Genomic DNA, 14,570 nt, shown 5'->3' with positions numbered 1-14,570 from the left:
TCATTGGGGCAGTCTTTGACTTTACCCAGGCCAGAGCATTTCTACTGCAACCCAGGCTGATCGCCCAAGTCACAGCTCACCAGCTCACCACAGCAAGAGTTAGCCTCAGACTGCTGGGTCACATGGCAGCATGGATCTATATGGTGCAGGATGCAAGACTGCACCTCAGGCCGCTCCAAATGTGGCTAGCATCGGTTTACTCCCTGGCAAGGCGCAACCTGGACATGATCCTTACGAACCCTCATTGGCATGGTTGCAAGAGGAGTTCCCTTTGCGGTCCCCCGTCAGATCCTCTGCCAAGAGGCACTCCATCTGTGGGATTTCTGTGTGATCCATCTGGAAGTGCCTCACTTCCTGGGGATCAAGAATACATGTGCTGTTCACCTCAGCAGGTCCTTCTCTTCTTGCCATGAATGATCCCTACGCCTGAAGGTAGTCAAGGTCTTTTTCCTGAGGTGGGGAACTTCCCAGGTGGACCTATTCATGACCAAACAGAACAGAAAATGTCACCATTTCTGTTCCTTTCAAGGACCCGACAGTGACACACTTCCTGATGCATTCCTCCTGCAGTGGTCAGGAGGTTTGATATATGCCTTTCCAATGATCCCTCTCACCCACAAAGTTCTCATAAAGATCAAGAGGGACAAAACACGGGTCATGCTGATCGTTCCGACATGGCCTCATCAGTACTAGTTCGGCACGTTGCTGGACCTAGTGGTGGCAGCCCCTTGGACCATCCCGGACTGTCAGGACTTGATCTTGCAGGACCATGGTCAACTGCTGTATCCAAACTTCACCTCCTTACATCTAACAGCGTGGATGCTGCATGGTTAAGCCTTGAGGTGCAGGCTTGCTACACTCAGATTTGGAAAGTTCTTCTAGAAAGCAGAAAACCCTCCACTAGAATTATTTACCTGGCGAAGTGGAAGCGCTTCTCCTGCTGGGCGGCTGAACGGAGCTTCTCCCTGACCCAGATGCCATTATGCTCCATTCTGGAGTACGTACTCCACTTGAAACATTAAGGCCTAGCATTATCGTCAATTAGGGTACACCTGGTGGCCATCTTGGCTTTTCACCCGCATATGCAGGGCAGATCAGTCTTCTCTCATGAGATGATGGCCAGATTCCTCAAAGGCTTGGAGAGGCTCTTTCCACAGGTCAGGGATCTGGTCCCTCCATGGACCTCAACCTAGTCTTCTTTAGACTCACTGGACCTCCCTTTGAGCCCATGGCATCCTGCTCTCTCCTTCACTTGTCATGGAAAGTCGCCTTTCTTGTGGCAATCACTTTGGCAAGATGAGTTTCCAAAATCAAAACTCTAACATCAGAATCTCCCTATACTGTGTTTTACAAGGATAAAGCCCAGCTGTGCCCTCACCCGGCATTTCTGCCAAAGGTGGTATCGCAGTTTCATGTCAACCCGGACATCTTCCTGACAGTCTGCTTTCTGAAGTCTTACAGCTGTAGTGAAGAGAGACACCTGCACATTTTAGATGTCAGGTGAGCACTGGCCTCCTACAGTGAAAGGACTAAGCCCTTCCAAAAATCCACACAGCTTTTCATCACGGTTGCTGAGCAAATGAAAGGTTGCCAATTTCATCCCAGAGGATTTCCTCCTGGGTCACTGCTTGCATTCGGACCTGTTACGAGCAGGCAAAGGCTGTGCTGCCAGCCTCCCTGACAGCCCATTCAACAAGAGCATAGGCTTCATCAACGATTTTCTTAGCTCAAGTTACATTACAGGACATTTGCAGAGCCATGAAGTAGTCGTCTGTTCACACCTTCATGTCCCACTATGCCATCACTCAACAGGCCTTGGACGTACTGGGTTTGGCAGAGTGGTATTACAATCAGCACGTCTGTGAACTCCTAGCACATCTGCAGAGGTACTGCTTGTGAGTCATCTAACATAGAACTGGACATGAGCAAGCACTCAAATGAGATAAAATGGTTACTAACCTTCTTTAACTGTTGTTATTGGAGATGTGTTGCTCATGTCCATTCCATGACCCAACCTCCTTCCTGTCTGTTGGAGTTCCGGCAAGAAGGAACTGAGGGAGGGGGGAGCCGGTGGCACCCCTTATACCGGTGCATACACATGCCACTGCAGATGCCGCTAGTGCTGGCCCTACGGATACCACAGAGGGAAAAATCTCCGGCACCGGTGCATGTTGTGTGCACACATCTAATATGGAATGATCGTGAGCAACACATCTTGAAGAACAACAGTTATGGAAGGTTAGTAATCATTTTTTGTTTTGTTTTTTGTTTTGTCCACATTAAGAAAGAAAATTGTTACAACTGTTTTGTTTAGAACCTGTAGTATCTTCCGTGCTTTGGAGCAGGTTTTTTGACAGGTCACCCTGGTGTCAGGGATGTGGATTTTGCTGTTTCCATGAAAAGATGCCCAAATTTAGTCAATTTATTTAAGCATTTAAAAAATCTCAGTTTACACATGCTCCGTAGAGGTTTCTTAGCGGTTTGGGAGCTAAATTATCTGAAGATTCTGTCTGCACTGAGCCTCCTCTGTCACTTAGAGTCCAAAACTATAGATTTACACATACAAATTCTCATTGATGTCAATGGGAATTTTGCCAGAATAGTAACTGCAGGATTGGGTGCATTGTGTAATATCTATTCTACTACGCACACTGTTGTCACTACTTTTTAAAAATCTTACTGGTCAAATTTGCAAAACTCTTGAGTTTTTCCTATAAAAATATCTATTTGCATAACTGATTGTCAATTTCATGTCTATTGTGTATGGGGGATTGTATGTTTGAGTGTGGGTGTATATTTTGGGGGATTACATTAGGGGTGCTATCTAGTTTCCATGGGTAGCAAAACACTTTTACCATTGGCATAGTGGGAGGGGGCCTGCATCTGTATTTAAAACAAACAAACAAACTAACAAAAGTAGTGATACCAACTAAAACTCATCTGTTGGGATTTGTATTGTAGCTCATGCAACCTTTAGTACCCTTGTACTTTGAACATCCAAAGGTAACTGGAGATGGTATTCATTATATAATTTTTAGTTACAAGGTTACTTAAAAGTGTCTGCCAAAGTTGTTTCCATAGCAAATGATTTTGAACCAAATTATATGGGCATTATGTGAATGATTCTACCATCATTCACTGGATTATTGGATGATGGATATTATATTAGTTACACAATTTAGGTCTTCAGAGATGCCGATCTTTAGGATTTTCGGTATTTCTAATCCTTTTTGACCAAAGGTATTAAATTAGTATTATTATTAGCATTAATATCTGTGTGGAATGCTACTGCTTGACACAAACTTCAATGAGTGAATTGTGTATTAGAGTTATCCTAGAAGCTAAGGAGCAGTGATGGAATAAAGGTCAAACATCACCAGTTGAATTAATAAAAGATTTTCCTTCAACAAGTATCAAATCTTTAGTGTTTAATTCAGCTTGCTTATAGGATACATCTATTGTTGCAGAAACATTTGTTTAATAACTGTACTTCAGAATTCTGATTTGAAAATAAAGAGAAAGACAGACATTTGTGCTAAATGAATTTTGCCAAGAGTTAGCATGAAAGGTTTTGTCAATTAATAACACTGCCAAATGCATTTTGGGGCCTTTCTAACTGATGAAAGGATACAGAATTTTAATCCTAGTAGGAATTTGGTAGGATTTATTGTGATGTCCACTATTCTCCATTCTCATTCTCCTGATATTTATTTTTCTGTGTATTACTTTCCTTATTTTTCCTTTCACTTCCTAATTATTAATTTTTAGGTTTAATTTTAGTTTTTGCACTTAAACTGAGAATTTTGTATTTATTATTTGAGAAGAATGTTTTTCTGTTTTGAGACTATTAGTATATTTATATGGATCTGTTTTTATATATAAACAATATTGTTAAATATTAATATTTCTAAACCTCCATTATAGAACTTAATATAACAAGAAATAATTGATCAATTAGAGATTATTTTTCAATTTTTATTAAACTTTTGTAGTAGTTTTCAGGTATACATTCTTTCAAAAGACACATTCTAAAATAAAAAATTCACATGTAAAAGATGAAAATTAAAAAGTATATCAAATCCTTTTAGAAAACTACAGAAATATAATCACCGTAGTGACAGCCTGCTGTTTTGAAAAACATGCTATCATTTATTAAAAATAGTGTAATTTAGAAATTGTTGTTATAAAAATAAAATAAAACTTAGAAGGTTATATTATAGAAAAATAAAGCATCCCAATCCCTGTGTGCTATTTGCTGTACAAATTAATAACAAAGAAGACAGTGCTCACCCCAGAGATCTGATGATTTACCTGTCAGACAGTTCTGTGTCTATAAATTCTGTTTTTAATTATTATTGAGACAGGAAGAAAGATTTTTCATTATCATGGGGGTGTAATGTATGTGAGACACACATCGTGTATAGGGTGAAACTCCATGAGCTGCACTCATTTATACCAGCAGGAAATTTGTCGTCATTTTCATTAAGCATTTACTATAAGGTAATACTGATGTTTGGGAACCCAGAAAAGAGATTTCTGATGAGGAAGTTAATTTTTTGCATTCATTATGAGCTATTTTAGAGATAGCAGGAGAAACTGAAATGTTATGTTTAGCAAACTGCAGATTATCATTTCACAGGAAACCGAACTGAATTAGCATTTGAAGCCCTTGGCAAACTTGTACATGCACACAAACACAATCTGGCACTGATGCCATGGGAGTGAGGGTGAGCAGTTAACACGGTAGTAAATTAATCCCTCCTTTCTGCTCATAGAGAAATGACTAGATAGAGCTGATCAGAACATTTTTAACTAAGTGAAATTTCATGGAAGCAGAAACATTTTGAAAGAAGAGGGAATGAGAGACACTTGCCAAGCAGTTAGGGCACTGACTTGGGATGTGGAATACTCAGGTTCAAATTCTTGTTCTGCCTGATGGCTTCCTCCCTAGCTTTATTGTGTAGCTGCAGTTCAAGTGGCCCTGAGAAAACAGTAAATCCAAGGCAGCTAAAGATATTGTGGAATATCCAAAATTTTGCTCAGATGTTCTTCTGTTAGGGACACATCCTTCCCCACCAGAAGAACTGATGCACTTTGACTCTGTGTATGAAGTGAGGGCTAGGGGCATGGGTTTCCCTACCCATGGCTGCAAAAGAGTGTTGGGGTGGTGCTACCAGCTGTGCACTCTGCTTAAGAGACAGTCAACCACAATTCTTCCATCCTAACTACTCTGTGGTGTTGTGTAGGGAGGAATTTTTCCAACTTAATTCTTGTAATTTAGAGACAAACTGAGGAAATGTGCTTGCTTTTGATTTTGAAAAACCTTATTGGTTGGATTTTCATTCTGCAAAACCAAAAATCATCTGGTTCTGATCTGTGTTCAACACATTTTGGGTGGGGAGGGGTTGGATTAGATCAAAGATTTTGGTTTTGCCCTATGGCTAAAGTTCAGTTCTATTCAGCTGAATTTTATTTCATTCAAGTTATTTCACCATGTTGATAGTGTGTGTATAAGCAATAAAATTTAGTTTCATACATAGCACATTTTGTCTTCTGAACACTTTTAGTCTTCCATATAAAAATAAATAAATATCCATATAATAAATATAGACTTTCAGGACCTAAAATGTATACTATTTTATATAAATATATTAAGTTAAATATAAAACTTCTATTCTACATTTGTACCCGTTAAGTGGGATGCTAACACATCATTATGATAATTTTACTACATAAGTGTCCCTGCTAATATTTGGCCATGTAAACACAAATAATTATCTCAAACTTTTCCCATTTTTCACAAGAAAGTTACTGTATCGCAGGCAGTAATTGCTTTCACATTTTGATCTGTGTTCTGAATTATTCTGTATAGGAGACATACAATGTTTTATAGTCCAGATTGTTCAGATTTAGTACTTTAAGATCCGTATTCTGTTCACATTTTGGCTCGGTACATCAATAAAATATGAACATGTTGGACACTAATTTGTGTCACAAAATATAGGTTGTGGTTTATGAGTTTGACAAAGTGCTTGCATACTTTATATAAGAGAATTCTCCTTGTCCATGGCCTTTGCTTGTTAAGAAATAAAAAATGCCATAGGAATGGATTGTCACTGGAATGTGTCACCACAACATAAAGGGAGATGAGACACTCATTGAAAATAAATGTTGATTGACGCTGTGAAGATTATTTTCAGTAGGAGGCGATTTATTCTATGAGACAGCTCTATTGCTAGTCTTAGTTTCTTTTGTACTAAGGTCTAAATTGTCACCTTCCCTTTGGACAGGAAGGGCACTAAATTCAAGGAAACCTGTTCAGTGCGGAGGGGAGGAGGCAGTTTGTGGAGGGGCTGTGCATGAATTACTCCAGACTTCTTGTGAGCCAAGAGTAGTAGTCTCTCCACTATGGCAGAATGAGCGGGGCAGGAGGGAGACAGTGGCTGAGGTGGGTCTAAAACAAAGTCCATCCACTAGCCAATACTAGGAGAGCAGTCTTTACTGAAGCACTGATGGGCTGTCGTCATGGGTTTCGATGTATTTTCAGTCCATAAACCCACACTGCCTGTCTACATAGCATTCACTGTACTTTTTATTGGACTAGTTCAAAACTGGGGACTATTTCTCCTGAACTAAAGTCTTTCCCTTAGCTAGATGACAAGCAGTTCTAGTTGTAGGTGGTCCTTTATGAATCTAATCCACTTTATCATTTAAGGTTCACTGTATCTTTTTTAACTAATAAGATTGTTTCCAATTGGCCAATTTACTTTTAATGTTATCATTAAGTGAGGATTAGGAATCCCATGGTATGAGAACTGACATATTTCATTTGACCACTGAATCAGTCTTAGTGGCAAAGAGGTGTTCTTATCAGTGTGTGAGTCAGGGAATTTCCATGCTTCTGGTATTCATCATCCTGTCTAGATATTACTAAACCCTCCCTGTTCTTGATGAATTTTTATCCCTGTCTCATTAAGATAGTTATGAAGGACAAATTGTTGGCCTTTTGAAAGCCCCAGATTAAATGAAATGGCACATACTTTCCAAATATTTTCTCAGGAGAGACTACTCTCCCGCAAAGGGGAAATACTCTGCCCCCAAATGCTTGGCTTCATAGCCAATGTCTAGGTAAAGTTGTTCATAAAATACTGAAAACTGGGCAGTCGTCATGAACTAGGGGTTTGGATGAGAATAAATATTCATTACAGAGAAAAATGAGCCAAATTCTGCCCTGATTTATATCTCATGCAACTCTACTGACTCCTGTGGGAAGTCTATAGGGTTGTAAGTCAGAGCACTATTTGGCCCACTAATTTTAACAGCTTTAAACCTCAACCTGTTATATCTGACAAACATGTTTTATTAGCCTAACAAATTCAGATTTTACTTGACTATAGTACTACTATTATAGCCAAAGAAGGACAGCATTCTTTCATAGTTGTCACTCTTCATACATGCTTTTATTTAAACTTTATAAATAGGAATGAGTAACCAAAAAGTTTTTCCAATTTTTCCAATTAAATAAATGCACTAGATTACTCTGAATAAAAGATGGCATTTCATGTGTAAATGGAGAGAGCTGACTTTATGCTATTTAGTAATTCTAAATTATAAAATATATTGCAATTATATCCAGTTAGAAAGTCCATTGGGATTGGGTTTTTTTACATTTTTTAATTAACATTTAACATTAAAATGACAATTTGGGCATACGCTAGTAAAATCATTTTTAAATGCCTTATTGTAGATGGTCAATCATTTTCAGTCACAACATGATTGTTTAATCACTTAAGATATTAAAGATAAGAAAATTCACACCCACTTCTCCACATTCTTTCTTTACTGCATTATTATTTTTATTTATTTATTCAAAAGTCTTAATAATATGTAGGCCCTGAAAACCTTACATTATAGAATTTTCTTATGGCACATTCCACTGACTGAGTAAAACAAATGGTAAGGGCTTGCGGTTTAACTAATCCATTTTAAATTCATACCTTTAGTGAATTCAGATTAATTTTCCTATGTATCTCTGTGTAGAAAAAGCCACGAGAAAGAGAGTGGGTTATGGAGGGAAGAGGATTACAGCAGTATAAACACATTGAGACATATTCTGATAATTCTGCTGATGCTGAGTATCACTTTACTTGACAAGAAAACCCCTTGATGTCAATAGGACTACTTGTGGCATAAGGTGTTATTATGTGAGTAAGAGTATCAGAATATGGCCCATTGTTTCCCAGTTTAGGTGTGTTTACACCTAAGATAGTGTATTTTCACCTTACACAGTGAAATTACTCCTTACATTTTGGTATTACATTTTGGTAGTTATTTCAAATTGTATTTTTAATGACACAAACATATAAGATAGTGAAAGTTATTGATACTCCTCTTTCAATGTTGCTTATATGCAAAATGTGAAATATTGCAGGAAATGTCATTTTTTTAATGGTACTTTGCAATTTTTCCTCCCCATCATCCCAGAAATTGTAAAGGATAATTTACACTGCATAGTTTATACTTTTGTTGTTATAAGTATTTAATTCACTGTTTTCTTATAATAATGCAGTTCTCAGTGGCAGTATTGAGCCTATAATGAATGAGTTACAGTCAGTCTGTGTGTGTGTACATATATATATATATACACACATATATATATATGTTTATAAAAGTATAAACTGTCTCTCTCTCTGGATAGTTTATATATATCTTTCATCTAATGATCACAAAGTACTTTATAAACAATTAAGCATCATGGCACCATCACGAAGCAGATAGGAATTATTACAGATGGATAAACAGAGACAGAGGCTAAGTGATTTGCCCAGGGTGACACAATAACACACACAGTGGCAGTGCAGGGAGCATAACCCAGAAGATCTGATTGCGAGTTCTTTGCTCTAACCACCAAGATCGGAACAGTGAATGGTTCAAGTAGAAAATAGAACCCTCCCTAATTAGCCATGTTCTAGTTTGGCCAAATGGGAGAGTATCATTTGACAGCCTTTGGGTCCCCACCTTTCATGTTCTTGTGATATTATTTATGTCATCACACCTTGCCACTGCTTTACATCAAGGGAATGTTGTCATGTGACATTACCAGGATACTTGTGGTTGCTTCCATCCAGACAACCCAGAAGGGTCCTGTGTTCTGGAAGCCTCAACCCTACCAGCACAGAGATTAGAAAGATGGCTGTGTATGTATATGTGCATATGCGTGTTTCTTTATAGATGTCCTGGAAAAGCCCATGTTTCAGGAATCCGCTTTTGAAGTATGGTGCTAGGAATGACTGTCCAAGAAGAGTCCTGTCTTTCAGGCCTTCTTTGGCCAGACAGGAGCTGAAGGCATGTCTGAGGTTGAGTTCTGCAAGCTCAGTGGATGTCCTGCAAGGTCTACAGCAGAACTTGAACCTCTCTCCAGTTCTCTCACCTCTAACCGGAACCTCTGTAAAATGTACACGTTTTTCATAGCTAATTCCTTGTTATCTTTTCTCTCCAGCTACAGCCAAGGCTACGTATGTTTTCTTTAGTTGCAGCCACCGATTGAGGAAGTTAATGAAGTAGAGGAATTTGCTGAGTTTCACATGTTCTTTTATGCTAGCTTTTTTGCCCCCTCACCCTGTTTTCTCCCCCACTGTGGTTATGTGTGTGTGTGTGTGTGTGTGTGTGTGTTGCCTTCCTGTTTATTTCTTCTTGTACTGTTTGTTTCCTGGTTCTTGCTGCCTGAACTCTGTGTTCTAGTTCTTGTGTGTCTGTGTACATAGCGTTGGTTGTGTGTAGTAAACTCAGGGCCTGTTGCTACAAACCTGCCATTTGATATTATGTTTTGTTCACACTGTTGCTGACTTAATTTGTTCATGATTATTACATGTTTTCATTGTCCACTTACCTGCGTGGCTTGCTTCAATTTCCTTGTGTTTTGGGGTTGCTGTTCTGGGGTGCATCAGAGCATAACAGGTTTTGTCTTGTTCAATGGGGGATTTGCCATCCTTTCCACTGAAGGGATCTATAAATAGGCCTGCAAGTCAGTGGCATCCTCTGCTCATTACTTTAATTGGCCATTAGGAAACTCCCAGCCCTCAAAAATTGCTCATTTGTACAGTATGGTTTAAATAGCATAGTTCTGTATGGTGTGGTATCTGTACAATATAATTGTATTTCGCTTGTGTTATTTTATCTTCGCAATGAGAAGCTAAGGGAATTGTGTGACAACTATATTCTAAGTGAGATGAATCCAGCCTAAAAAGACACAGTTCAGAGAGAAGTAGATTACACGTACAGAGGGTGAGTCAACATATTAATGCCTTGGTGGATCATTCCGGGACTTCACTTTCAAGTGGATAAAAGAGTACAAATTTGGCATAGCCAAAGATGAACAAAAACAAATTGGCCAGCCCAACAGCAGAGCAGTTGAGTTGTATGATAGACTCTGAGGCCACTCCGAAACCACAAGTCTGACTGCCTGAGAAGCCTGCCAAGGAGCCAGCTGCTGCTAATAAAGAAGACTCCACAGCTTGGCATCTGGGGCCTGTGATTTCCATCCAAGGGGAATTGTATGTGAAAAATGTTTAAAATTTCTCTCTATAAAAGTGTTGTGCTTTAAATCAGAAGAAGAAAAATGCTTTAGACCAAACCTGCAACACTGGAATACTGTGGTTGCCATGGAGGAAAAAATCTTGTGTTAGGAGGCTAACACTGAAATTGGTGGTGTTCATTTTGTAACTGACCGGGCTCCTAGTTCAGTATTTGTGCGTCATCGTTCACTAAGGAAGACTTAAGTGTCCCTTTATTTACGCTTAGTGGCCAATTCACTTGGTAGTGTGTGGTTGGATGGGATTGTTTATTTCAGAGAGCTCTGCTGTGGGGTACAAGGATAGGTGTCTGAAACTGGGTGTGAATTTAACAGTATAATTTCTCACTTTTAAATAATAAAAAGGAGGCGCTTGTTCATTTTTCAAAGATGAAAACAAATCCTAATAGCGAGCTGTGCTGAATTAATAGGCTGCTTAGAATGATCTACAAACCAGTTCATTTTTCTCCCTTATTGAATAACGAAGCATGAGAATTGAAAAATGAATCTTCTGGATTGGTTATGTGAAAAATTAATGAAAAACTCACTTCTGACTTTCACTTCTCTCTTGAAATAAAATATGTAGGTTTTGTATAATACTGTCTTTGCATTATAAGCACCGTGTTTGACCATATTTGTATTGTTCCCTTCCCAGACACATGGGATAGCTGTATCTCCCTTTCAGCGTCACTGCTTTAGAGCCTTTAATAATATCTAAAATTCATATGACCTCTGCGGATATTGTGGCAGAGAGGTTAAGTGCCTCACCTCATGCCACAGAGGGAGATAATGCCAGAACCAGGTTTAGAACTCAAGAATTCCTGCTTCTGGTCCTCTGCTTAGGTCACTAGACCATGCTTAAAGTAAAGAGATCACTGTTTGGTAGCAAGAACTGTATATCTAGAGTCCATTTCAGGCTGTCCTTCATCCCATATATTGCATGCAGCTTGGTGACATAGGCCCCGATCGTGCAATGTGCTGTCAGACAGAGGCCCATTGGTTTAAGGGGGCTCTGCCTGAATGCAGATGTCAGCCTGTGGTTGTACATGCAGAATTTTGGCCAGTGTTTGCTCAGCTGTAGTATGAAAGAATTTCCATCCTAGAACCTGATTCTCATTTGATGCATTACATTGCTTTGGCCTTAATATCAATGTAAATGTGCTTTAGGACCACTTTATTCTATACCCTTCACTCTGCAGAGTGGTATAAAGTGGCCTTTGTTTAAATTAGAATCAAGCACCTAGTGTTTTTCTCTGTGTATGAGGATAAAAATCTGATCCTGAGAGGAAAATTGCTTTTTATCTTTGAAAGTTATGTCTTGTCTTTTCCACTGAGTTTTGGAACATTTCTTTAGTGTGAAAAAGGCCATTTACATATTGAACTCAAGCTAAGATATATCATCATAATGTATAATTAACATGCATGACTTGCAGAATGATATGTCCCTGCCCCGAATAGCTTACACACATTCAATTTATAAATTCAACGTAAAAGGGGTATAAAGTAGGAGCCATGTTATCTTGATCTTTGTACATTATTAATACTCAAAATATGCAGAATTGCCTTAAGGAAAAATGGAAGATATATTGTTTCAGCTTTTTGTGTAGTAAAGCCATACATCCACTGTAAGAAAATTGCTTGGCTGCTGGCTGGTGTTCAAGCCAAAGCAAAAGGTATGTGGATTTCAACCCCAAATCAGTACGTTAATCACTAGTAAGGTCCTGTAGACCCCACAAAATATATTGTAGAACCCACAAAAAAAGTGCTTCTGGACATGGACCACGAGCTAGTATTATGATAGCTATGTCTGTATGTATTTGCATAGGGTTATGCTCTTCTAAATTCTTACCCATTAGTATTGTCTCTGCAAGGGAGAATTTAATTCCAGGAAACACCACAACACTGTGATAGCTGCTTGGCTGATTCCATAGTATCTTCCAATACTACTGCTTTGAATCTCTATTTCTGGGAATGACATTGCAGTTTGAGAGGGTAGGGATAAAATTTGTATGCAAGGTAATCTGATATCCATGTAGTAAAATCTTATGATTGTCTACAAGTCTCCACTGATTCTGAAGGAAAGAATTACACACAGAATTGTTCATTTTTCCTTTTGCTGTGGATCAGATGGAATGTGCTTCCTAGCCTGTGTACCATAATGCTGTTTGTTAAACTTTATTTTCTCTCTAGAGCAGTGGTTCCCAACCTTTTTGAGTGAAAGCCCCACTGGTTAACACTAGGTAAAACACCTGTCCCCCCAACTCCCCGACTCACCCCCTCACCGACCATAAACAAACACATATAATAATAACACTAAATTACAGAAATAATAAATTACTCTTACCTGAGTAAGAAGCAAATCCTTCTCTGGCGCAGCTGCCACTGCACGCCCCATGTGGCCCCGCCTTTTCCCATCCCTCATGGACTGAGGATAATGAAGGCTGGCCCTGACTCCAGGGCCTCACTGGCTGGGGCTGCTCCTCCTGGGACTGCCTGGCCAGTGCGGGGCTGGGGGAGGCTGCTGCACCCAGCGCAGAGCTCAGGGTGCTAAATGACCTCAATATTACTGAAGCCTCATGGATCCCCTGTAATCTTTAGCGCCCCCCAGCTTGGGAACCGTTGCTCTAGAGAATCCTGGTGAACCAGATCACAGCCAGGTTAGACAGCAGAGATTCATGTAAGTCTTAACACTTGATTTTGTGTTTCCACTTGGTGGGTTTAAGTGAGACAAGCTGGGAGGAGGGGGAGAAAGTGGTGAGGAAAGGAAGGGACTTTTGGAAATGTGTTGTTCATGCATATATCTTATCAAAGGCTGATAGCTTTTACTCACCGTGAGCACAATTTCACCTACCATCTATACCTGCCTTAACTTTTCATTATTTTCTGTTCTTCTAGATAAGGGTAGTTGGTTGCTTAAAAAGTGTTTTAAAGCTTCCAGTTTTAAAAAGTCCAGCTACCGAAGACACTGATTTAGCTTATGCCTAACTTTAAGCACGTTGAGTAATGCCAGTGAAATGAAATGGACTATACATGTGCTTGAAGTTATGCATGCACTTAAATCTTCTGCTTAATCAAGGTTTAGCTGCAGAACTGGAGTATCTGAGAGTGAACACATAATGGTCACACAACTGTTATCACAGCCAGAATTGCTTTCATTTTGCTTTCATAGGCTAATTAGTATGTGATCATTAACTCACCATTGGCCTGTCATCTAGTCTCTGTAATGTCTATGGAGTGCTGTCTGCCAATGATATTCAATGTTTTGCATGCACAGACTAAGTCTTCTTCATCTCACCCAGTTGACCACTTAGCTGGAAACTTCATGCCTAATGCTGCAATTTCTATAATGGACCAAACCAAACCACCACATCTGAACACTCCAAAGCTTTGGGAAGTTCTGATCTAGCTCTGAATTTTGTAGCTAATATCCTTCTTCAGTTGTGAAAAGGCTTGTCATCTTCATTTAAAAACAGGATCATTTTTTTTCTTTCCAAAAAACAAAGTGGAGTAATGTTTGACAAATAAGAATCAGAAGTACAGGATAAGGATCAATCAGAGGTGTTAGGCGGCTAAATTTGAAACCTATGGTCCTACGTTAGAGATACTTAGAGATGCTTTAAAACATGCTTTTGTGTGTTCTTTTCTAGTACGTATTTGCTGGAGGCTAGGGGACTGTGCTGTTGACATTGTTTGCCTCATAAACCTGCCTCCATCCTGTGACATGCCCCTTTTTTAGTTAGGTTGTGTGGCTTGTGCATATTCATAGATTTTAAGGCCAGATCGCCTAGTCTCTGACCTTTTTGCACTTTCAAGGCCTTCCATTCTACACTCAGCATAACACCATATACCTTGTGTACCTTGTCTCTCTTTTCCTAGTGCTGATAGCTCCTGTCGCATTTTTATGCATGTGCTGGATGCACATCAGATTCCTGCTATCAGCCCCCACATCTACTTTAAATCTGAAGACAATACATTTCTTCAACCAGCTCACATACTGAGT

At 39.3% G+C, this 14,570-nt stretch overlaps 1 protein-coding gene across 11 annotated transcripts in view; it reads left to right on the top strand.

Moving 5' to 3' along the window:
• The window catches only part of RBMS3 (RNA binding motif single stranded interacting protein 3), an 864,086-nt gene that overhangs the window by 454,780 nt on the left and 394,736 nt on the right, over positions 1 to 14,570 (top strand). The window lies entirely within an intron of this gene.

The sequence above is a fragment of the Emydura macquarii genome, unplaced genomic scaffold (assembly GCF_026122565.2).
Source record: "Emydura macquarii macquarii isolate MOO-44397 ecotype Brisbane River unplaced genomic scaffold, CSIRO-AGI_Emac_v2 contig_2422, whole genome shotgun sequence".
NCBI lineage: Eukaryota > Metazoa > Chordata > Testudines > Chelidae > Emydura > Emydura macquarii.
This window is presented reverse-complemented; position numbering and strand designations above follow the sequence as displayed.